Source organism: Equus przewalskii, chromosome 1 (assembly GCF_037783145.1).
Source record: "Equus przewalskii isolate Varuska chromosome 1, EquPr2, whole genome shotgun sequence".
In the NCBI taxonomy this organism is placed as follows: domain Eukaryota; kingdom Metazoa; phylum Chordata; class Mammalia; order Perissodactyla; family Equidae; genus Equus; species Equus przewalskii.
Window position 1 is genome coordinate 94646398 of NC_091831.1, and position 24583 is coordinate 94670980.

Genomic DNA, 24583 nt, shown 5'->3' on the forward strand with positions numbered 1-24583 from the left:
TAGAATATTTCAGAATTTCCTTTCTTTTTAAGGCTGAATAATATTCCGTTGTATTTGTGTATCACATTTTGTTTCTCCATTCATCCATCCATCGATGGATCCTTGGGTTGCTTCTGCCTCTTGGCCACTGTGAATAGCGCTACTATGAACATGGGCGTACAAATATCTCTTTGAGACCCTGCTTTCAGTCCTTTTGGATGTATACCCAGAAGTGGGATTGTTGGATCATACAATCCTTCTATTTTTAATTTTTTGTGGAACTTCTTTACTGTTTTCCAAAGCAGATGCGCCATTTTACACTCCCGCTAACAGTGCACCAGGGTTCCAGTTTCTTCACATAGTCACCAACACTGGCTGTTTCCTGGGTTTTTTTTTTTTTAGCTGGTAACCATCCTAATGGGTGTGAGGTGATAATTCATTGTGGTTTTGATTTACATTTCCCTAATGATTAGTGATGTTGAGCATCTTTTCATACGCTTGCCAGCCATTTGTATATCTTCTTTGGAGAAATGTCTTTTCTAGTCCTTTGCCCATTTTTAAATTGGGTTATTTGTTTTTTGCACTTGTTGAGTTGTAGGAGTCTTTGTGTATTCTGGATTATTAAACCCCTATTATATATATGGTTTACAAATATTTTCTCAATCCATAGGTTGCCTTTCACTCTGTTGATTGTCTCCTTGGATACACACAAGTTTTAAATTTTGATGTAGTCTAATTTGTCTGTTTTTACTATTGTTGCCTATGCTTTTGGTGTCATATCCAGGGAATCCTTGCCAAATCCAATGTCATGAAGCTTTTCCCTATGTTTTCTTCTAAGAGTTGTATAGTTTTAGGTCTTTGATGCATTTTGAGTTAATTTTTGTATGTGGCATAAGGTCCAACTTCAATCTTTTGCATATGGATATCCACTGTTCTCAAGACCATTTGTTCAAGAGACTGTCCTTTCTCCATTGAGTGGTTTTATCGTTTTTGTTGAAAATCATTTGACCAAATATTCAAGGGTTTATTTTTGGACTCTCTGTTCTATTCCATTGGTCCGTGTGTCTATCTTTATGACAGTACCACACTGTTTTGATTACTACAGCTTTGTAATAAGTTCCTCCTTGCCCCTTTAAAAAGCATTCAGTTTTTGTTTTCTCACGTATGTGTGTGTGAGTGTGTGTGTACGGGGATCCAACTTAGAGTCAATTATTCTACAGGTTTATCACCTTTCTGCCCAAATCATGCCCTGTTCCTCTCCAGGTTTTGCTTCCCTGAGGCAACCGCTTCCACTCTTTTATCTTTTTCAGTTGGAATGCTCTCCACATCCTTTAGATAATATGCGCATAGTCGTGCTTCCTGGTCTTTAAGTTTCAGGCTGTATCTATTCACTTCTCCTTGTGTTGGAAATGAGGATTTAGCTCTTACCACTATTTCCCAGAATGTGCACACCTTCTGTCCCCTTGAGCCTCCTGATAAAGTTAGGTCAAAATTTTGGACAAGTGAGTATAACGGCACTACTGTAACCGTGGAAATGTGCTTCACGGCTGAGCCACATAGTGTCCTCTCATAGATTTTCCTTTCTTAGGGAACTTCTTGTTTTCCCTGGATGTAATAATATTTCTGTTTGCTACAGATGTTTGTCTACATATGTTGTTGTCTACATAGGTATCATTAATTTAACCCCAGAGCGTGCCTAGGAGCTCCCTTGGTACAACCCCGCCAAACGTCAGGAAGCCCCCAGCTTGGGGATGGGTCGCGTGTCCCTGAGCAGGGTGCCTGCCTTCACTGGGGAGAGGCTCATTCACAGGGAGGTGATTGAAAGTAATCATCACTGATGAAGTTCCTCCTATGTGGGTGCCGGGCTGGAGTGCCAGGGATGCTATGACAATATTCTGCACACCTGGGACTTACTGTTGAGTGAGAGATGGGTGTGGAGACAATGGTTCCAATACGAGGCGAGCTTTGATGAGAAGTTAAGAGAGGACAAGTTAGGAACAGTTATTTCTAATTAGAAGTTCCAAGAAGAGCTTTAGTGGCGGGGCTGGTTTTAAGCTGAATTAAGATCTCAATGGGAAGGATTGGCGGTGCAGAGAGAAGGACATTTAGGTGCAGGGAGAACGGGGAAGCAGAGGGACAGAGATAGGAAGGCATATATAGGTTCAGGGAAAGACGAGAGGCTCAGTGTGGCCACGGCGTGGGATGCGTGTGGATGCATCATCCAAATGAGAGCTGACATGTAGTGGGCATTTCTGTGCTAGGCATGGAGCTCAGCATTTTATTGGCACCATACTAGTGGTTCTTAAAATGTCATACCCTGGAAACTTGTTAGAAATGTAAACCTTTGAGCCCCACCCAACTCACTGAATCAAAAACTCTGGGAGTGGGGCCAGCAATCTGTGTTTTAGCAAGCGCTCCAGATGATTCCACGGCATGGTAATGTTTGAGAACCACTACACTCTACAACTTGATGCTTCCAACAATGCCGCCGTTAGACACTCCTTATCCCCACTTTACAGATGGGGCAGCTGTCTCAGAGCGAGGAGGAAACTTACCAAAGGTCAGGCGGGGTACTGGAGCCAGCTTGCACTGGTTCTTGAGAGCAAATTTTGAGCATCTCTTCTCAACTCTAAATTTAGTGATGTCACATTGGTAGTTTGCAATTGGCCCTGGTGGAAGTGTTAACACCATGGAAATTAGCAAATGCTACAAATCAGGGCATCAAGCCCACCGTGAGAGCCAATTGTTAAACACGCCCCAGCCTACCACTCCCCAGGTCACTCGGTGGTAAGTGATTGGTAGGACTGGGTCTTGAACCCCGACAGCCTGGCTACCGAGTGTGTGCTCTTAACCACTAGGTTACACTTATTCTGCAAAGCTGGGATGGCAGGCTGGGGCCACAATGTGGAAATCTTTAAGTGCACGTGAAAAATTTGGGCTTTATTCTGCACACACGGGATTTTTCAGAGTTTTGAATAGGTGAGTGGTATGATTGTACGTTTGGGCAGGAGAACTGAATGGTTGGCTGTGGCTTTTCAGTTTGCAAATATGGCAAAAAAATGGGATGGGGGTGTTGTAAGGAGAGTCAAAACAGTTGTACTTGATAGAGAAGGACCTCGACAGCCAGTGGGTTGCCGGTTCACAGAAGAGGTCGTGAGGCACTACAGAGCAGAGGCCTCCTGCTCACAAGGCCTCCTTGCCCTTCAGGAGAAAGGTCCCCTGTCTCTCACTCCAACCGTCTGCCGCAGCGTGTACTGGGCTTGACGCAGCAGCTGCTGGCCAGAGTCGTCCCAGGAGCCCCTGGTCCAGGTCAGGATCCACTCTGCAGCCACGATGGCAGATGGCTTGGTCCCTTCCCACGTTCATTCCTCCTTCTCTTCAGACCCCTTCCCATCAAAGCAGCCGTGTGCTTCAGGCGAAGCTGGACCCCCTTGGAGCCTGTGAGTTCCGGTTGGATTGAAGCCAGTGGTTCTCAAAGCTTGTGGTCACAGGACACCTAGGAACTGAGGACCCCCAAAGACCTTTTGTCCATGTGTCATGTTAATTGATATTACCGTACTAGAAATCAAATCTGAGGATTAAAAATTTACTTATTAATTCATTTAAAAATAATAGACCCATTACCTGTTAACATATTTTTATGAGAAATTAGTATATTTTCTAACACAAAAAATATTTCATGAGAATATCTAGTTGTAAAAGAGAGGAATATTTGTGAGTTGTATAGTTGAAATTTGCAAATAGAGAGAATCTCAAATGTTCTCGCCACACACACACAAAAAGGATGGCTACGTGAGATGAGGGATATGCTAATTACTCAGTCGTAGTAATCATTTCATAATGTATACCTGGATCGAAACATCATGTTGGGGGCTGGCCCCGTGGCCGGGTGGTTAAGTTCGCATGCTCCGCTTTGGCGGCCCAGGTTTCTCTGGTTCGGATCCTGGGTGTGGACATGGCACCGCTCGTCAGGCCATGCTGAGGTGGCGTCCCACATGCCACAGCTAGAAGTAAAATATATACAACTATGTTCTGGGGGATTTGGGGAGAAAAAGCAAAAAAAAAAAAGAACACATCACGTTGTACAACCTAAATATATACAATTTTTGCTTGTCAATCGTACCTCAATAAAGCTGAGGGGAATAAAAGAGGAGTATTTTCATAGCCCTTTCAGATACTTGTGGATATTTTTCTTTGCTACCACACAGAAACTCAACAAGAGGTAGGTTTTTTTTTTCTTCCAAGTAATGTTATTGGGATCATAATGGTTTATAACATTGTGTAATTCTGGGTGAACATTATTGTTTATCAATTCCTGAATACACCTCATCGTGCTCACCCCTAGTAGTCTAATTTTTATCCATCACCATACATATGTTCCCCTTTATCCCTTTCACCCACCCCCAACCCCTTCCCCTCTGCTAACCACTAATCTGTTCTCTTTATCCATGTGTTTGTTATCTTCCACATATGAGTGAAATCATGCAGTCTTTGTCTTTCTCTGTCTAACTTATTTTGCTTAACATCATACCCTCAAAGTCCATCCATGTTGTTGCAAATGGGATGATTTTGTCTTTTTTTATGGCTGAGTAGTATTCCATTGTAAATGTATACCACATCTTCTTTATCCATTCATCAGTCGATGGTCACTTGGGTTGCTGCCACGTCTTAACTACTGTGAATAGTGCTGCAGTGAACATAGGGATGCATAAGTCTCTTTGGATTGTTGATTTCAAGTTCTTTGGATAAATACCCAGCAATGGGATAGCTGGATCATATGGTATTTCTATTTGTCATTTCTTGAGAAATCACCATACTGTTTTCCATAGTGGCTGCACCAGTTTGCATTCCCACCAGCAGTGTATGAGGGTTCCCTTTTCTCCACAGACTCTGCAACATTTGTTGTTTTTTGTCTTGGTGATTACAGCCATTCTGACTGGTGGAAGGTGATACCTCGCTGTAGTTTTTTTTTTTAAGATTTTATTTATTTTATTTTTTCCTTTTTCTCCCCAAAGCCCCCCGGTACATAGTTGTATATTCTTTGTTGTGGGTCCTTCTAGTTGTGGCATGTGGGACGCTGCCTCAGCGTGGTTTGATGAGCAGTGCCATGTCCGCGCCCAGGATTCGAACCAATGAAACACTGCGCTGCCTGCAGCGGAGCACGCGAACTTAACCACTCGGCCACGGAGCCAGCCCCAACCTCGCTGTAGTTTTGATTGGCGTTTCCCTAATAATTAGTGATGTTGAGCATCGTTTCATGTGTTTGTTGGCCATCTGTTTAGCTTCCTTGGAAAATTTCTGTTCATATCCTCTGCCCATTTTTTGATTGTGTTGTTTGGGTTTTTTTGTTGAGTTGTATGAGTTCTTTATATATTTTGGAGACCAACCCCTTGTCTGATAAATGATTTGCAAATATTTTCTCCCAGCTGGTGGGTTGCAAGAGGTGGTTTTTTGAAGGTTAGGTGCAATGTGGTATCTGAAATGAGATCAATGAACTTTTCATACTCTGTTGTGTTAAAATCTATTGGTGTATCTTGCATTTTGGGTGGATCTTCTACCTATCTGTGATTATTAGGAAATACAGGTTTGCTGAGTGTGCACATCTTCCTTGTATTGACACATTTGGTTATACAACGTCAAAAAATCACATTTTTCTTTTTTCTTTTTGAGGAAGATTAGCTCTGAGCTAATATCTGCTGCCAGTCCTCCTCTTTTTGCTGAGGCAGACTGGCCCTGAGCTAACATCCATGCTCGTCTTCCTCTACTTTATATGTGGGACGCCTACCACAGCATGGCTTGCCAAGCGGTGCTGTGTCCCCACCCGGGATTGCAATCCGTGAATCCCGGGCCTCCAAAGTGGAACGTGCAAACTTAACCGGTGCGGCACCAGGCCGGCCCCTCACATCTGTTAATGTCACCATCAGAAAGTCTTTATTGGAAAGCTTCCAAGCTAATGAAATCAGACACAAGTTTTGCAAAATTCTAATTTTTGTTTGAAAGCTTGAATTTCATTGTTGGCCACAAACACTGGCAGTTGATTTCCTTGAAATGACCGGCTCACTTTGTTCATTTTCAAGAAACTTTCTGCCAAACACCCAAGTTTGAATGACTGTAGTTTGGCAATTATTCTTTCACATAAAAATAACGTTCTCTGAAAAAAAGCAGCCGGGTTAATTTGCAACTCAAGCAATTGGACAAGTGCTTTTCTCTAGAAAGCCATTTTCTTTGATGCATCTGACATGCCTTATGCTTACTTTTCAGTTCATCACATAGGATATTAAAAAGTCATGCTCAAAAAAGATGTGTTTCGGTGTTGAGACTTAGTAAAATTAAGAATTCTCACTGCTTCGTCAAGAACATTCTAAAGTGAAGCTGGCTTTTTAATTTTTCTTTTAACTGGGAGAGCTTGGCACCGAGGCCTCCAATGGCAGTTGAAGCCACCATTGCTTTCGCATCATCCATGCAGATGTCGACATGGTTGATAAACCTTAAGACAAGCCGTCCAGGATAAACCGTAAGATTAAAAAACATGCTTCAACATTTTGAATATTTCAGTACCACTGGTGCTTGTTGCCAAGCACTCACATAAAAGATGCCCCTTGATAATTAGTGAGTGCTGATCGTGGAGAAATACAAGCAAAACAGCCAATCCAGCCACGCCCGTACATTCGCCCATTTGTAAGGCACGATTCTGCCCGTGAGAGATCGGCTCAGTCTTCGTGTTCACAGCTGCATCTTTCATTTGACGAGTTGCCGTGTGGTCAGGAAGTGGTGGTGCCGTGATTTCTCTCGGAGTTTGCATTCAGCAGGCATTTGGCGGTGTCAACTGTGCAAGAATTTCTTAGGCTTTCCATTAATGCAATTTAATCATTTATTCTGTAAGATGTTTCTGTGGCTTTTTCATTTCTAGTTTAAAGAGCTGTAACAAATGGTTTTTGGCTTTTTAAGAGCTCGTAACGTCCTCGTTTAAAATATTTAATTCCTTTTTCTTTAGACTCTGGTCTTAAAATGATACCACAACTTAGATGGCCCCATCAGGGCTGGGGGGAAGGATAAGACGAGCAGGTGCCTAGGGCACAGGACTTGAGGAGGTGCTCACTCTGCCACCTGCACTTGCAGGACCCTGCGAGTGAGTACATTTTACACCCAGGGCCCCTAGTCCTGGCCCCAGGCACAGTAATGCTATTCGGAAATGTTCTGTTGCATTTGACAAAAAAAGTAAATAATTAATTTCTATAAAGCTGAGGGAGAGATTGCTTTCATCATATTTTTGCGTCTTATTTACAGTTTCTCGCAGTTTCTTTGGAGTAGGTTCCTCCTACCTACCAGTCAGCAAGCTCTCTGACGAGTCACTTTCATCGTTGTAGGATCTTGAGATTTACGTGGTGTTGTGGTGGGTTGCGAAGGTGAGTCTTCCGAGCTCCCCTCTTTAAGCTGGTGAGCCATCCTGAAACGTAAGAAAATATATCTTAGAAATAAAATTTCTTTTATTGCAGAATCAAATATCATTAAACCCTAAAGTAGGAGTTGGAGATCAAATTTAAAGAGTAAAATAATTTTTGGAACATTTAACAAATAATTTTTCAAAACAAGACAACAAATTGTACTTTTTATGTTTCCGTACAGGTGCAAGGCAAACTTTGGGATTTCAAAATAATGATTTCTTGGATAGTAATAGCATTATAGAATGTAACAAGTATAACTAAAAACAGCCGGTAAGAGCACAGTAGAGGTACGGAGAACAAACTGAGTTAATCTCTGAAAATGCATGTATTTATGTCCTAAGCTTACTTTCCTTAGAAAATTCTAGAAAACACAGGGATACATTCCATGAGCTGTGAGAGCAATGACATATCACATATCATGGCGCCTCTGGAAAATTCTGCTGTACACTCAGGAGAGAATGAACACAAACAAGACAAGTGAAGTCTTGATATTATGAAAATAGTTTTGATCTTACAGACCCATTTAAAGGGATCCCACTATCCCACTTTGAGAACCTCTGGTCTAAGATCATGTTAGTCCTCTTGCCAGTGTTTGGTTTAGGCAAAGTGATGTGACACAATTCTGGCCAATGAGAAAGGAGAATTCTGCTGGGTGGTTTCTGGGAAGGTTTCCTAGTCCTTAAGAGAGAAATGCAAGAGATAATCTCTTGTTCCGTTGGACGCTGTTGGGATTGGACGTAATGCCTGGGACTGTTGCAGCCATCTCATGCCCTTGAGTTATGCTTGATTCGTGTCTTCCTTTCACACTCCACATCCAATGTGTTAGCAAATCCCGTGAGCTCTACTGCTAAAATATGTCCAGGATCTGACCTTCTTCCACCACTGCATACTCCCCACCCAGTCCAAGCACCATCATTCCTCACTCAGATTATTGTAATATTTTCCTAATGTTTCTCTTCCCCTTGCTTCTCATATTATCCACAGGGCAGCCAGGGTAAGTCTTCTAAAAAGAAGTCCAGATCATGTCATTCTTCTGTTCAAAACCTTTCAATGGCTGTCCCTCTCTCAGGATAGAGGCCCAAGTCCTTACCGTGACCACGAGGACCTACCTGCTCTGGCTGCCACCTACCTCTTCCTGCTGCTCTGCCCCTTCCTTACTCATCCATCTTCCCTGGTCCCCTGTTCCTCGAACAAGCCAAGCATGCTCCTGTCCCCAGGCCTTGCCCTTGCTTTTCTCTCTGCCTGCAGTGTTCTTCTGGATGGCTGCATGGCTTGCTCCCTTAGTTCATTGACGCCTTTGTTCCGAGATGCCTTCTCATCAACCCCACCCTCTTCATCCTGCTTTATTTTTCTTCATGGAATTTTCATCTTTGATCTATCATTTAGTAATTTGTTTATTGCCTATCTCCCCCACCATAAATCAAGTTCCACGAGGGCTCCGCTTTGTTCTGCGCTGTAACCTTATCACCTGGAAAAGTGCTTGGCATTTAGTAGCGTTCATTAAGTAAGAATTCCAGAAAGAGAGAAAAAAGTATATGGAGAAGAGGAAACAGTGACTAAGAATTTCATAGAATTAAGAAAGAAAAAACTTGAACTTCAAAAGTTCATAGAATACCAAATGGGGTAGATTGACTCAAAACAAACAAATACTCAAGCTTGACGCTTTGCAGAGAAGTCTCAGAACACCAAACACGGAGGAAATTCTGAAAGTTTACAGAAAGAAAAAGCAGATCATGTACAAATACAAGAATTACATTGACATCAGAGTTCTCAATAGAATGAAGCAATGAGGCAGGGGAAATAAGGACTTGTAAATAACTTACTAAGATTTGTCATTCTCTAAAAAAGAAATTTTAAATAAAGGGAGAAAAATTGTCTATAGCAATCAAGAACCGATTTTGGGTGATGCCAGTATGGCAGAGTGGGGAGGATGTTGAGGGGATGTAGAGACCAGAAAGAGGTGAGTGAGTGCCAGGGAGAACGAAATTGATAATGAAAAGTAAACATAGGTACGATTCTTAAAAAGTTAGGGAAAATGACTAGCAGAGTACAAATGGAAGATACGACTTTCGTTCCAGCAGAAGAAAATCTGATTCATGCAATGGAAAGTAGAAAAGAGAGAGGAAAACATATGTAATAAATATAGTAAACACACAAAAAATGGCTGGATTAAGTCCAAATATACTAGTAACTAAAATAAATGTAAATGAGTTACACTCTCTGATCAGATTGGATTATACACAAAACAAGATCAAGCAACGTGTTGTCTTCCAGAGACTGTGGCAGATGCTGGTGTTATTCCCAGCCACTTCTTTGTTATTACTTTCCTCTATAGAGGCTGAAACATTGGATGGTTACTTTCTTAGTCTCCATTACAGGTGAGTGGCCTTGGGACCCAGTTCTGGCCCAGGAGACATAAGTGGAAGTCAGTTGGACCAAATTGTCACAAAAAGCAATAGAAACTTGCATAGATCAATAAACATTAAAAAAATTAGGCTTCCCTACATCAAAAAGCCCTAAGACCAGACGATTATATCAAACTTTTATGGGACAGATAATCCCTATCTTATACAAGTTTTCCAGAAAATGAGGGTGAAATGAATAAAATGATTTCGTGAGGCTAGCGTAATCTTGATTCCAACACTGATGGAACTCGCAAGAGAAGAAAATTGTAGACCTGTTTCATTTATAAGCATAACTGTGAAAATCCTAAATGAGACATCAACTGAACTAATCCAAATATGGGTTTTTTTAAAAAAATAAAACATCACGGGGCTGGCCCCGTGGCTGAGTGGTTAAGTTCGCACGCTCCGCTGCAGGCGGCCCAGTGCTTCGTTAGTTCGAATCCTGGGCGCAGACATGGCACTGCTCATCAGACCACGCTGAGGCAGCGTGCCACATGCCACAACTAGAAGAACCCACAACGAAGAATACACAACTATGTACCGGGGGGCTTTGGGGAGAAAAAGGAAAAAATAAAATCTTTAAAAAAAAATAAATAAATAAATAAAACATCACGACCAAGTAGAGTTAATTTCAGAAAAGCAAGAAAGGCTTAACATCAGAAAAATAAAGTCAATGTAATTCACCATATTAATGGACTGCAGGAAAAAAAGCACATCACAGATCAAGAGACAATTCTATCCATTCTATTCACAGATATATAAATGGTTTTTGATAAACTACACATCTATTTATGGTTTTCAAAATTCTTGGAAAATTAAGAATAGATAGAAACTGCCTTGATAAAGCTTATCTACCAAAAATTTCATACTTAAAGAGAAACTTTATAAGCATTCTTTTTAATATTAGGCATAAAACAAAGATGCTCAATATTCAACATAGCAATAGAAGCGTTGTCAATGCAATAAGGCAAGAAAAACAAATAAGAGACCAATCAGAAGGGAAGAATAAAAACTATCATTATTTATAGAAAAGATGATTAATTATGTAAAAACCCAGCAGAATCTACAAGCTTCTGGTACTAATAAGAGAGTTTAACAAATTTACCAGATTCATGATCAACTCAGGAAAATCAGGAACATTTCTGTACTCCAGAAAAAACCAACCAGAGAATAAAATAACATTTGCAATAGTAACAAAAATTTCAATGAAAAAAATGCTTGAGAGGCTTATAAATAAAATTTTGAAACTAAAGTTAAGGTCTTAAATTTACACATGACTAAATGACAAGATAGACCTATACTATCCAATTCGTAGCCGCTAGCCATATGTGAGCACTTGAAATGTGGCTAATTCAAACTTAAATGTCATGTAAGTATAAAATAAATGCTAGATTTTGAAGATTTAGTATAACAAAAGAATGTAAATTAATGAAAATTAATGTTTTTTATATTGATCACATTGAAATTAAGTATTTTGGGTTTGGTGGGTTAAATAAAATGTACTATTAAAATTAATTTCACCTGTTTCTTTTTACATTTAAAAAAATGTTGCTATTAGAATTTTTCAAACGGCATTTGTGGCTCACATTATATTTCCGTTGCACGGTGGTAGACCATGATTCCATATGGGACAACTTAATCTTATGATGATATAAACTGTCCTTTAATTAGTCTATATCTAATGCAATTTCAATCACAATTTCAGCAGAGGTTTTTTGCGTGTAAAACTTAGAAAAATGGTAATGAAAGACTATCAAGTGGGCAATTTACAAAAGGTGAAATCTGAATGGCTAAAAACTTTTTGAAGACATACTTTACCTCCATGGCCATAAGAAAAACAGTTAAACAAAAAAAAAAGCAGTCCCATTTTACACTCCAACATTGACAATCTTAGAAAGTTGGATAATGTCAAGTACTAGTAAGATGGTGAGGAAACAGGCACGCTCGTGCCCTGTTGCTGAAGTGTAAACCCATTGCAGGCATTCTGGAAACCAATCCACTGGGACTTAGGGAAACCAAGTGAGTGTGTGTCTTGTAACTCAGCAGGCCAAATCTGGGACATATAAGCCCAAGAATTTCCTGCAAAGATGCATAAAGGGACACAGACATGGACGTCCATCATTACGTTATTTGTGGTAGCAACGAGTTGGAGACAACCCAGGTATCCATCACCAGGCAAATGGACCAATGCAGTGGGGGCGTGCGCTGGACTGTTACGCAGTGGTTCTGGGGACAAGGTCTACGTAGCGATACGGACACATCTTCCAAACACAGGACCAACAAGAAAAGTTAGACATTGAATGACTCACTAACAGTACCACCTACATTTTAAAATCACATATACTCACCTTAGCAATATCTTTTCTTCTATATATATAGAGAGAATGTATATGAAACAAATCTGAACGCAGTTGTCAAAGGAGAAGGGATGGGAATGAAGATGTGGAAGAAGAGGAAGAAAAGGGAACAAGAGAAAGTGACCATAATATGAGCAATGATGCATGTGAGCTTATCCACTTCTGGGCCCCTGAAACCCTAAAATAAAATAATAAAACAAAAGGATAAAAATTTCACCATGGTGAAAATTTTTTGACTGGATCAGGAGGACAGTCCCTTGTCTTGTGGGGAAAACTCTCTGGCCCACATTTCTCTTGAACACCCCACTTTTTTCAGAGACCTTTCCTGTGGCCTCATAACTGACCAGGCCTGTGTGCGGCTCCTGGGAGCCGGTGTGGAGAGTTCAGAACACACTGAAACCCACTCTTTCCCCTGAGGGGGTGGCCCGCTTCCCTGGTCAGGCCTGGGAGGCACCTTGGCCAGGCGGGCAGCTTGCGAAACACAGCGGGTCTCTGTGCGGGCCTGAGGTAACCCAACGGGAGCGCGGCCGCTCCTCCTGGGCCGCAGAGAATGGCCTTCTCTGTGTGCGCTTGTTTGCTTTGGTTTCGAGCTAAAAAAAAATGATTTCACACATAATTAGGGCTGTGGCAGCGAGATTGTGTTCGAGGTGCTTTTACTGGAAATATCAAGAGGACGGACAAGGGAGGGCTGTGTTCCCCTTCCAGCCGGGGCTGGAAGGAGGAGGAGGAGCCGAGTCGTTCCGCGGATGGGACAACAGGCAGCGTTCAGGGCTGAGAAGCAGCTTCCAGGGAGGCAGGCCCAGCTGCGAGGGTCTGGGGTGGGCGGGTGGAGGTGGGCAGTGTGTGGGGTGTGTGGGGCGTGCGGGTGGTGAGTTGGGGGTAGGGAGTGGGTGGCAGGGGTGAGGACTGCTACCCGCTCCTGCCTCCCCTCCATCCCCCATCTCTCCAGCTGCCAGTGGAGGAGGACAGGCGTCCTCACAGAAAGAAGAGGGGAGGGGAGCAAGCGAAGGGTGAAGAAGGAGGCAGGGGTGAGAGGCTGGTGAGAGGCAGGCGAGGCTGAAGGGATGGGGAGAGAGAGAGGATGGGGAGAGATGGGCAGAAAAGATCCCCTGCGCCCTTCCACCTGGTCTGCACGGTCCACAGGCCTGACACAGAGCTGGCCTGTGGGAGCAGCCTGGCACGGCGGAACCAGCCCTAAGCCAGGTGCCGGGTGACCTGGGTGCTAGTCCTGACTCTGGATGTGGCTGGAGAGGTGTGCTTCTCCATGACACTAGAGCTGGTCCATCAGCCTTTTGCAGAATGACAGCCCATGAAAAACTATGTTCTGGGAACACCAAATAATACCATGTCTCCATCTTGGAGATTCTCAGTGCACAGTGGATATTAAAGGTTGCAAGGAGTCCTGTAGGAGAATATCCTGTTGTACTTGGAATCTGTGTAACGAAGCACTTTCCAAAACATTTAATGACAGCCTCCCCGCCCCTTTTTGCATAATATCTATTAACATCTTCTGTGTTCCAGTTACTATTGCAACATAATAAACCATCCCAAAACTTAGTGGCATAAAACAACCATTTTATTATGCTCACAGTTTCTGTGGGTCAGAAATTTGAACAGGACACAAAGGGGATGGTTTGTCTCTGTGCTGTTTGGGCCTCATCTGAAAAGACTTGAGGGCTCGGGGTAACTCTCTGTCTGGAGGCCAATTTCACTCCTGTGCTTGGCGGGTGACGCTGGCTGTGGGTGGACCCTCAGCCGGTGCAGAGCTGAAGCATCTCCACGTGGCCTGTCCACGCGCCTCAGGGTAATCGAACTGCTTACATGGCGGGTCAGGGCTCCGAGGCGAATATTCCAAGAGACCCAGGCTGAAGCTGGATGTCTCTTATGACTTAGACTTGAGTGTCAGAGTCACATTAAGAAGAGCACATGGGATGGGAGATTGTCATGGTCATCTTTGGAGAATACCATCTGCCACTCTTTGGGAAATGGCAGGCTAAAGCCGTGAGGACGTCTAAGGACCTTTGGAAATCTGAGATGCCACCAGGCCTCCGGCCTCTGGGTTCTGCATCCCTGCGCCCTCTCTCACACCCGGGCCCAAAGAGCCCCTTCCAGGTGCCCGCATGCCGCCCCTGGCCTTGCTCCTCCCCTGCCGTGTGGCTTCACATGGCCCTGTAGATCATTGCAGGCTACAGGAAGCCCATGAGGGCTGTGACTTCACGCAGGCCGGGGGGCCCCACAGTTTCCTTGTTGCTCCGATTTTGAAGTCCCTTTGGGTTGACTGCTCATTTCTTCCCTTTAAGAGAGGTTTGGCTGGGAACCTCGGGAAGGACAAGATTGACCAAGTCCTTCTGGAAGGTCTGTCTCAAATCTGCTTTGGGGAGGCCATTTCTCCCTGACTGTCTCATATCCTTTGTCCAATTTTCCCTGCTTCTAAATCCACGTCCTTTCCCACAAGATCCTCTTTTCCTGAATCAGTCAACCCAGGTACAGCTGTGGTGACCAGCATAACTTACGCCAGTTAATTAGTGAGGAGAGAATATGGAGCATAAAGGAGAGAAGTGCAGGGGATGGCGCCTGGGAAGACGCTGAGGCAGCGAGGAGCAAGGCCAGCTCGGGCATTTGAACGTGGTTCATGGTTAGGATGTGGAGAATTGCGGTGGAGAGGTGAGAGACGAGGCTCCTGGAGTAAACCCCTGAGGTCCTGTAGATCTTGTTGAAGCTTTTGGATTTTATCATAAGAGTAACCAGAGGAGGCTCTTAGAGAGGGATGTGACTCGATGATGACTTTCTTTTGAAAAGACCCCTCTGGTTGCTGGAGGAGAGTGGACGTGACAGTGGATGTGGATGGCTGGGAGGTTGTTTTGGTGTTGACGTAGAAATGGAAAGAGTGGATGCCCTGGACAGATATTTAGGAGGCAGAGCCTGGCTTTGGCAACTGCGTGGTGTTTTTCTGGCAGAGGGAATCTTGGAGAAGGACCAGTTTGAGCAACCTCTGAATCATAGCTGTGGTTGGATGTAAAGGTCTGGCGTTCAGAGAAGGGGCTAGGGCTCAGTACATAGTCATAGGAGTCAGCTCCCTGCAAATGGTGTGCGAAAGCTGTGGAGAGGGCGAGCTTGCCCAGGGAGAGGGTACGGGGAGGAGAAAGGGACCCCACAGTGGGGAGGTGCCAAGTACTGTGTAAGGATTTTGTGTGAATACGGTCTCAGTTTAAGAACCTTACCAAGATCCTGAGTGTCTTCAACTTATACAAATCTGGGTGGAGCCAGCTGAGTCTCTGGTCATTCGGCTGGTGCCTGAGCATGGACCAGCCTCCCCAGGGGTCTCTGCCCGTCCCCTTCTCTGGAGAGAGAGGACGAGACGTGAGGTGAGAGCCTCCTGAGACTGAAAGATCAAGAGGTCTGGGCCTTGTCCATGTTTCTGGAGACTTCTGCTATGTCAAAGACGAGTGATTCCGAAACATGGTTACAGAAGTTGTGGCAAATTTAAAACACTCTTTATTTGGAAATAATTTCAAACTTACAGACAATATACAAAAATAAAACTAGTACAAACACACCTGTAACCCTTTACCCCGATTCACCTCCCGTTAACATTTTACCCATTTATTTGCTTTATTGTTTTCTTCCCCCTTCCTCTTCCTCTATCATCCATTTATCTATCTATCTATCTATTTATCTATCCATTATCTATCTATTTATCTATCTGTCTCTATCATCTGTCTATCTATCTATCTATTTATCTCTCTCTTTCTCTCTATCCATCTATCTCTATCATCTCTCTCTCTATGTATCTATCTGTCTATCATCTATCTGTCTAATCTAATTTCCATGCATCCATGCATCCATCCATCCATCCATCCATCCATCCATCTATCCATCCATATATCACCTATCTATCTAATTTCTTTTCTGAGCCATTTGAGGGTAAGTTATATACATGATGGCCCTTTATCCCTAAGTATTTCAGTGTGTATTTCCTAAGAATAGGGATATTCTTGTACATAAACATAGTATAGTTATAAACTTTAGTAAATTTAACATTGATACAATACTTTTATAACATCTACTATTTGTAATCCAATTTTGTCAGTTGACTCAACAATGTCCTTAATAGCATTTCCCCTCTCCATATAGGATCCAGCCTAGGGTCAAGGTTTAAATGTCATGTCTCTTTAGCCGTGTTTAATCTGGCACATTCCTCAGCTTTCTTTGTCTTATGTGACATTGGCATTTTTGAAGGAATACAGCTTGCCCCTCCCCGCTCTTAACAGAATGCGCCTAATTTTGTGTTTGCCTGCTGTTTCCTGATGATTAGATTAGGGTTTGCATGCTTGGCTGGAGTACTGCACAGGTGATAATGTGTGCTTCTCAAGGTATCACAACTAGAGACACATGACACCCATCTGTCTCTCATCGATGATGTTAATTTTGATCACCCAGTCTTGGTGTTATCTGATTTTTTCATTGTATGGTACAATCATTATTTTCTCCTTGCAACTAATATGCAATTTATGGGGGAATACTGTAAGACCATATAAATATCCTGTTCCCCAGCAAAACGTCCCCCTAGCTTTAGCATCCACTGATGCTTCTCGCCTGGTCCAGTCTTTACCATGACAGTTGCAAAATGGTGATTTTCCAGCTCTAGTGCTCTCACCACATTTAATAGTTGACCCTCACTGTTCTGTTTTACCCAAGAGTCCTTCCTGTCCCCTGCTTATTTACAGCATTTACCTATTTGTTATCAGCATGGACTCCTGAATTCCTCTTTTTTTCAATGGCTTATAATTCAAGACCGTAGTTAATGTATTACACTCAACTTAACTGCTTAATTACTGTTGTGATCAAATTGTTCTAGATTTAGTCAGTGGCTGTCTCTTGAGGCTGGGTCCCATGTCCTTGTAACATGCGCTCATCATTTTTTGAGTGCTTACTTTCTGGCATAACAGGATGTTCCAGGCTCGTCTTGTACCGGCCCTGCCGCAGGCCTGGAACCAGACTTTTCTTTAAGGAGTCTGGTTCCTTTTAGTGGAGAATGGTATTAGAGACCAAGATCTGAGCACTAGGTGTGCTCATTGCTACTGGGATGTCTTTGCTTCTTGGAATTGTGGTGTGTTTAAAATATCGACATAAATTATATTTTTTTAAAGATACAGTATAGTAGAATGTGCTATTCTCAAGAGAATGACCAGATTTATAGAACCACATTATTTCATACTGCGCTGTGGTTCTGTCCTGGGGTGTTGAAGCTGAGCGAGGATCATCTTCGTCTATCCATCCGGTCAGCTGGTATCTGAGACAGTACCACGAGCCTCACTGGGGAGATTTCAACAGTCTGAGGTTGAAGCACATTGTGATTGTAAAGTCGAAGACAAATGGCCCTTCTGTGTCATATCCCCAGATCTCCCATTGCAGCCATCTCCTGATTACAGGGTTAGTGTTTGAATACTACAGTCATGTGTCACTCATAGTGACGGGGATATGTTCTGAGAAATGCATCATTAGGTGACTTTGTCGTTGTGAAAACATCGTAGAGTGCACTTACACACACCCAGATGGTATAGCCTGCTGCGTACCTAGGCAAATGGTACTAGTCTCATGGGACCTCAGTCATATACGTCGTCCATCACTGATCAAACGCTGTTATGCAATGCGTGACTGTATTGGTTACAAAAGTACGTTTTCAACTGCAAGTGCCCAATATTGTTTACCTGCTCTGTGACCTTGTTGTCCTGGCCTACAGCTGACCAGAGATGCTGGTGCCTTCCCCCCGTTGGGCACCTCTGTCCAGCTGGTCTCCCAACTGTAGGTCTTTTCCTTGGCTCCTTTGAGCTTCCCCCTTTTCCTATAAACAGTTGTGAAACACGCTGTCCCTCCTGAGCTGAGCCCAGTCAATGCCAGAGAAGGGCTCAGATCGTCTCTGATGCTGAAGGTGGCCAGAGTCTTGTGTTTGAGAAAAACCATTCGTGTTAATCTGTTCCTTGTTGTAGCTTATTCTATTTTTGAAAACTGTGGGCTCCCCCTCTGACCTGAAGTGCCCTGGGCCTCAGAGCTGCAAATCTGTAGGTTTCCCAAGGCGGGAGTGGGGCCACCGCACCCCAGGATGCCCTGCAGGCCTCACCCCAGCAGGGAGAGGTTGGATATTGGGTCTGGAGGAAGGTACTTAAGCAGCCCGTTACAAGGAGCATCTTCGAGTCAACCCAGAAAGCTTTTATTGAGTTGCAGCTCTATGGTCTGAGTGCCATGAGGAGGCAAGAGTAAGTCCAATTCCTGCCTCAAGGACCCTGACTGTGGTGGGGAAATGAGCTCAACCCACTGGATTAAACAGGCGATGGCTTCTGCTTTCAGGAGAGAGCGCAATTACCCTGTCCATCCAAAGAGGAGAGAAGTCCCTTCCTGGAGGGGTGGCATGCCACTGGGAACCTGAGGATGAGTAAGAGGAGGAGGGGAGGGGAGGGAGGATGGAGAGGTGAGGTTGAAGGTGGGCCTGGGGAATCAAGCCTCGCCTTCACAGATGTGGCACCTCGCAAAGTCTCCCTTGCTGGCTGAGGCTGAGGCTGCGAACGCTGGTGTTAACTGGAGAGTAGAGCAGCCAGATGGCTGTGCGGATTGGAATCCTCCCCTTGTGGGTACTTGCTGGCACCCGGGATGGGACCTATGCTCTGGGTGTGTCCATTGCCCAATGCAGTGACCTTGGGGTGAATTCAAGGCCAAAGTCAGCAGTCCCAGGAGAGTACTTGCCGCCACTAACCCTGTAGGGCAGGCATCAGGAGAGGAGCTCCTGACAAAGATGGGATTAAGGTGGGAGCCAGCCAGGAAGGACATTTCTCCACTGGATACCTATAGAGCCAATCCAAGAACACGAATAATTGACGGGTCTGAGGAGGAGAGCTGCTCTAATTTCAAAACAACTTCTTGTCTTCAATCTGGTTTAAGAGCAGGCCTGCTGCAGCCAGATTCTGGGAACAAGAATCTGTTTCTTCTCAGCCATGCTCCAACCTCAGGGCCTTTGCATGTGCTGGTCCCTCTTCCTGGATCCCCCTTTCACCTAATACACGCAGCCCCCCTCCCTCATCTCCTCCAAGTCCTTGCTCATCTGTTACCTTCTCTGTGAGGCTTCCCTGACCCCCTTGCACAAAATTGCAGCCCATTCCCACGCTGGCATTTTCTCTCTTTTCCTCTGTTTTTCTCCGTTGCACTTACTGACGCTTGACGTGCCGCATGTTTCACTTACTTATTTTAACTGTCTGTCTCTCTCTTCCTTCCCCCACTGCACGTCCTAGAATGCCCACTCCACAGGGATGGGGATATTTGATCCATAGTAGGTCCTCAATAAATATTTGTTGATAGACATACAACCTCTTTGAGCAAACGGACCAGCCTGGCCTGTCTGAGCCCTGCATTGGGCAGCACCACCGGGTGACATTGTGATCTGGGAGTGTGGGTGGCCTCAGCAACCTTGGCAAAGGGCCTCAGGAGAAAACACAGTAGAAAGTCTCTTTCCTGGTGGCTGATGCTCAACACTCAGTAAATTTCCATCTCGAATTCACGGCCACTTGTGAGAGCTGTTTGCAAATGTAGCTGTGTTCCGAGGCACCCCATCCTCCCTGGCTGATGCTGGGGGCGGGGAGCTTCTGCTGGCCCGTGCTTCTTGTCCGAGCCCATTGTCTCAAGGGGGCTTTGTCTCCTGCAGAAGATGTACTTTGCATCCTCAAACTCGGGCCCAGATCATGGAGGCATGCCACAGCTCTGCAGTCAGTTATTATTCTAGACTGTTGAGTTCACGTGTGAGATGGAAATTTCTGAGTAGTGATTGGCAAGGCTCGTAAGAAATGTGTCTTCAGAAGTTGGCCACCTGTGCCGGTCGTGGGTGAAGCAGGGCTTCCTGTGGAACAAATGCAGACTTCATAGATCATCGCAAGCGCAGGAGCCTTCGTTTATGTTCAGATCCCAGTATTTTCTTTGCTTGAGATATAATAAAACATCTCAGAAGGGGAGGGCGAAGAGGCAAGCTGAGTGACATAGCATGCTTTCAGGGGGCCCCATTAAGACTCAGGGACTGTGGTTATTATGCGTTGGCCAGTATGTAGATTAGATCAGGGGTGGGCAAGCTTTTTCTCAAAAGGGCCAGATTGTAAATATTTTCAGCTTTACGAGCCCTGAAGTTTCTGTTACAACTATTCGACTGAGCCACAGTAGCATGAAAGCAGCCGTGGGCAATATACACAAACGAGCATGCCTATATTCCAATAAAACTTTATTTACAAAAGTAGGTGACAGCCTGGATTTGGCCCAAGGACTACAGTTCGACCCCTGGATTTGATTGTTGTTCGGCAATTATTTACTCCTTTCTCCCTTCCTCCCGCACCTTGACTTTGGGCTCGATTATGTACCTTTCTTTGGTCAAAGGATGTTAACAGACTTGAAATGTGCTTGTGCGGTTGGCCCTGCCGTCCTAGGCTTCTATCATGGCTGTGAGAAGATCACAGCCTGGAGAGCCCATTGGTCAGAGGGTGATAAGAGAAACATGGGACAGCTCAGCCTAGATCAGCCGATGTCCAGTTGACACACAAACACGTGAAAGAAAACATGACTATTGATTTAAGTCACTGAGCTTTTGGGTGATTTCTTACACGGCCTTATTGTGCCAATAGCTGATTGACCCAGCCGGGTATCTCCTTATCGTGTCAACACAACTCAACAAAGAGCATCATCTTCTCTCCCAAACCTGCCCCTCCTGCTTCTTCCCTCCTTCATATGCCCAGTAACCCAGGTGTGGTCCAACCCCTTATCTAGGGGCCACAGTCATGGGATCAGGCTCCAGGTTCTGTTTGTTCTGCCCTTTTCCTTTCCCTTACAGCGGTTCAATACTTTTTATCCCTCCCACTCCCACACTTCGTCGTCATCTGCAGTATCGCTGCGACAGCCTTCCAACGGGCTCCCTTTCTCTGGTCTCTGGTCTTTCCAATACAGTCCTCACGTCACTCCCAGAGCCAGCTTCCTGGAACAACTGTTGAACCACTTCATTTCCCTCTGCAAAAGCCAGGGATGGCTCCCCTATCATTTCTATCAAGGAGTTTAAAATCTGAGATGTCGGGAGGAACAAAGACGGAGGAATAGATTACTTTTAGCAAAGCTTCCCTGGGGTCCTGGCCTCTTCATCCCCCGTTCCATCTTGCCCAGCGGTAGATTTCTGCCTCTGCCACCTTCTCCGTGCCACTCGACAGCTGGGCTGTGGACCCCAGCTCTGCTGCATCCGGAGGGGTCTGGCAGCCTTCCACGATGTTCAGGCAGCAGAGCTCAGAGACCCGAGCTCCCCAAAGGCCCTCTGCCAAGTCACTCCGAGGGCCAGGTCTAAAGGCACCAGGCGACTCTCCCAGACGTCATGGCTGTCACTTCCTTTTAGACTTCCTGACTTCGCTGGTCAGCCCAGCAGGCGATGGGATGGTGAGATGAGGTAGAACAGTGTCCTCTCCTCGACTCTGAACTTATACACCCCACTGCCTACTGCACATCTCCACAGGGGTGTCTAATTGGCTCTCAAACATACTGTGTCCAAACATGAGCTCCTGATCTTGTCTCACGAATTTGCTCCTTCTAGAACCCTCCTCATCTCTCTTACTGGCAGCTGTATCCTTCCCGTATTTGAGGCACAAAATCTTGGAATCATCCTTGACACCTCTCTTTCTCTCACACCTCATCTTTAATATGTCAGGAAATCTTTTCGACTCTATTTTTTAAATGTATCCAGAATCCAGCCACTTCTCACACTTTTCACTGTTACCGCTGTGGTCCATGCCACCATCATCTCTCCTATGAGTTACTGCAACGGTGTCCTAACAGGGTTCTTCTCTTTTATTCTGTCCCCCTTTAGTCTCAACACAGAAGCCAGTATTAAAACCCATGTCAGATCATGATGCTTCTCTGCTCGAACTCATTTGTCATCTCCCTCCTTCCCTGGCTCTACCTTCCTTCTCTGTTCTCATCTCCTATTACTCTTTCCCTTCCTCCACTCCAGCTGTTCTGGCCTCTAAGCTGTTCCTGGAACATGCCAGGCACACACCTGCCACAGGGCCTTTGCATGTGCTGTGCCTCAGAGCTCTGTCTCCATTGCTCACTCTCTCTCTCTCTCTTTTGAGCTTTGCATTCAAATGCCACCTACTCAGGTCACTCTATCTAAACTTCAGTTCCCCTCTATACTTCATTCCCTCTTTCCCTGTTTTCTTTTCTCCTTTGCATTTATCACTAACATACCACATATTTTACTTTTTTCTCTTGTTTATTGTCTATCTCCTTGACTAGAATAAAAGCTCCCTGAATGTCTTAGTCCATTCATGCTGCTGTAACAAACTACCATGGGCTGGGGGCTTAAACAGCCGACATTTGTTTCTCACAGTTCTGGAGGCGGGGGAGTCCCAGATCAAGGCCCCGGCAGGTTCCGTCTGGTGAGAGCCGGCTTCCTGTTCCTAGATGCCATCTTCTCATACTGTCCTCACGTGCTGGAAGGCTCAGGGAGCTCTCTGGGGCCTCGTTTATGAAAGCACTGCTCCCATTCCTGAGGGCTCCCCCTCATGACCTGCTCAGCTCCCAGAGGCCCTACCTCCTAGCACCTCGCACTGGGGGTTAGGGTTTCAACAGATGAATTTCGAGGGAAAACAAACATTCCGCCTCCAGCCCTGAGCATCTTAGTCTGGTTTCCCAGAAGCAGCCCTGGAGGTGAGGATCTGTGTGTAAGTGATTTATTACGAAAGTTCTCCTGGGAAAGTTCTTCCCATAGGAGGCGGGGTGGGGGTGGGGTGGGGGCTGTCGAGCAAGGAGGGGAACTAGTCGGGGGTCTGTGTGATTTCAAGGAGGTCCCAGCCTCAGGCTGATCCCGGGGTGGGTGGGGGGAGCTCTGGAGCGCAAATTCAATCTCAGAGTTTTCCTCTTACACAAGCCAGTCACACCGTGTGTGTGTGTGTGTGTGTGTGTGTAGGAGGAACATGAACTCCCAGAGTGGCATTCTGAAGGTCACAGGTGCCATCCTTTGAAACCAAAGCGCCCAGAAGCTGGGGATGGACTCACAGACCAATACAGGGCTCCGAGGTGGGGCATTTACAGAGTCTGCTCTGATGGGGAGAAGGCAGTGAACACTCATTGAAGCTCTACTTTGTAACAGGAGCTTTATATCCATTATCATTTAATTATCCATTATCTTTTTTAATTGTCAGAAAAGAAAAAGAAAAACCCGGTGAAGTACCCATTTCTTCCATTTTACAGAAGAGGAAATGGAGTCCCAGATGGGATGACAGACTGCTCCACTCACCGAGTGCCAGAGCCACCCCAGTTTGAGCGCAGAGCTCTCTGGGGTGAAGCCCTGTGCTCTTCCCACCAGCCCATTATCGTCCCCAAAGGAGGAAGTTAAAAACCAGATTACAAGGTGGTAGAGAGAGGAGGGAATCCTGCTGGGGGATTCTTTATTCATAAAATGAAAAACTTAGCTCTGAGCATCTGAGAGGCGGAGGGAAGGGAGTTCTGTTGGTTTTGTTCTCGTCCATATCCATGGCATCCAGCCAGCGCCTGGGGCATCGCGGGTGCTCGGTAGATGTTTGCTGAATGAGAGAGTGGGTGAATGGGTAGGGATCCAGAGATCAGACGTGTCCACCCGAGTCGGCAGGGCACCACGAGGTAAAGGCCACCCTGGCAGGTGGCACGTGGCTTCTGGGCAGCGTGGTGTCTGGTAAAAGGGCTTGGTGGGGGAAGTGGTTTGAGGGAAGGAGGTCCAGCCTGGAGTGGCAGGTGGGCATCTCAGTGGCCGGGTGGAAGTCAGGGCTGGGAGGACCAGAAGAGGCAGCTGTCAGAGATCCGGGTGGGCAGTCATCAGAAAGGCCTGTGGCAGCAAAGAGCAAGGCTCGCTCAGACACCGGGCCCCAGGCCTGCAGGGCCTGCAAGGTCAGTGCACCCCTGGGGTCCCAGGCCTGGGAGAGCCAGTGTTTAAACAGGATCTGTGAGCAGGAACATGTCAGGAGGGCAGCCCCTAGATTGGGGGCCCAAGTCAGAGCAGAATCAACAATCTGGCTAGCGGGACTAGAGGTTCCCTGCCTGAGAAGTGTGCTAGCACCTCCCAGTTCCCACTGATGGGGACAGACACCTGCACTGGGCTGGGCCTGCAGTGGGGTGGGTGGACCACCGTGTGCCACCCCCAGTTCGGCACGGAGCTTCCTTCTCCAGGCCGGTTCCTCCCCTCGTGCGTTTGGACTGCATCTGATCTCTGCTGAGAGCTGCAGTGGCAGGTGGCCACCCCCCACGCCCACGGTGCCTGCAGGATGGGTGCTCTCCCCAAAGCAGCCTACAGTTCTTGCCTCCCTTCCGCGCTGGGCAGCTCTCAGCCTGGTCTGCAGGGTCCGACCCTCATTCC